Here is a 1,636-nt window from a genome sequence, read left to right on the forward strand (position 1 = left end):
TGCAGCTATGCTGTTGTTTTATTCAATCCTGCTGAAGTCCTCATAGTTCCAAATGTGTTGTCGTTGACTTTCTGATTTTCTTTAGTGTAGTACTTGGCAAGAAGTGCTTTGTTAAGATTTTCTTACATGGCTCTCTGCTCCTCCCTGTTACAGAGGCAGCTGCTTTGTCTTGTGCCGTCCCAGCCTCACTTCTTAGACAGGATGGTGAAGGTCTGAGGGAATGCAAATATGGCACCTGGTTACCAGGGCTGCCTGCTCATCTGGCAAAGTGAAGATTGTGGCCATCAATGACCCCTTCACTGACCTCCACTATGTCATCTACATGTTCGAGTATGACTCTGTCCACGGCAAGATCAGTGGCACAGTCAAGGCCAAGAACGGGAAAGCTTGTCTTCAACTGGAAGTCCATCGCCGTCTTCCAGGAGCAAGATCCCACTAACATCAGATGGGATGCCGCTGCTGGTGCTGAGTATGTTGTGGAGTCTGCTGGTGTCTTCACCATGGAGGAGGAGGCTGGAGCCCACTTGAAGGGTGGAGCCAAAAGGGTCATCATCTCTACCCCTTCTGTGGATGCCCTCATGCTTGTGATGGGTGTGAACCACAAGAATTATGACAACTCACTCAAGATTGTCAGCAGTGCTTCCTGCACCACCTACTGCTTTTCACCCCTGGTCCAGGTCACCCATGACAACTTTGGCATCTTGGAAGGACTGATGACCACAATCTGTACCATCACTGCTACCAAGAAGACTGTGAATGGCCCCTCTGGGAAGCTGTGCTTTGATGGCCCTGGGGCTACTGAGAACATCATCCCTGCATCTACTGGTGCTCCAGAGGCTGTGGGCAAGGTCATCCCAGAGACTAATGGGAAGCTCACTGGCATGGCCTTCCACGCTCCTACATGAAGGGACATGAAATGGGTCTACCATGGATATGACATGTCAGCCAGAAAAAGCTGCCAAGTATGATGACATCAAGAATGCAGTAAAGCAGGCATCCGAGGGCATACCAAAGGCATCCTGGACTTGCCCCGAGGACCAGGTTGTCTCCTGCAGATTTATCAGCGACCCCCATTCTCCCACCTTTGATGCTGGGGCGAGAGTTGTTCTCAAAGACAACTTCAAAAAGCTCATTTCCTGGCAATAAATAATGCTACAGCTGCAGGGTGGTGGGCATCATGGCCTCCAAGGAGTATGAAGCCCCAGATCACCCACTCCAGCAAGGATATGAGAGCAAGAGAGAAGCCCTTGGCTGCTGAGGAGTCCCTGTCCCAACTTACCCCTGACAGTGAGCATCTCCCTCACAGTGTCCATCCCAGAACTCTATAATAACAGGAGGGGTCCAGGGATCCCCACTCTCTTGAATATCATCAATAAAGTTTACTGTACACACACACACACACACACACACACACACACACACACACACACACACTCACACACACACTCACACACAGAGATACACAGACACACAGACACACACACACAGGTTTATTTACATGAGCACACCAGGCAAAGTTTGTACACCCATGTGTAAATGTAGTCTTTTTCTCTCAGAAGAGAGGATGCATGAGAGCAGTACCTAAGCTTTACAATTAATTACATGGCGTGGGCTGAGAACAGAACATTTCTATCTA

At 49.3% G+C, this 1,636-nt stretch overlaps 1 pseudogene; it reads left to right on the plus strand.

The window, feature by feature from the left end:
• The first annotated feature begins 220 nt into the window (after positions 1-220).
• Positions 221-1,146, plus strand: LOC127212194 (glyceraldehyde-3-phosphate dehydrogenase-like; annotated as a pseudogene).
• The last annotated feature ends 490 nt before the right edge of the window (positions 1,147-1,636 follow it).

Source organism: Acomys russatus, chromosome 30 (genome assembly GCF_903995435.1).
Source record: "Acomys russatus chromosome 30, mAcoRus1.1, whole genome shotgun sequence".
In the NCBI taxonomy this organism is placed as follows: Eukaryota; Metazoa; Chordata; class Mammalia; order Rodentia; family Muridae; genus Acomys; species Acomys russatus.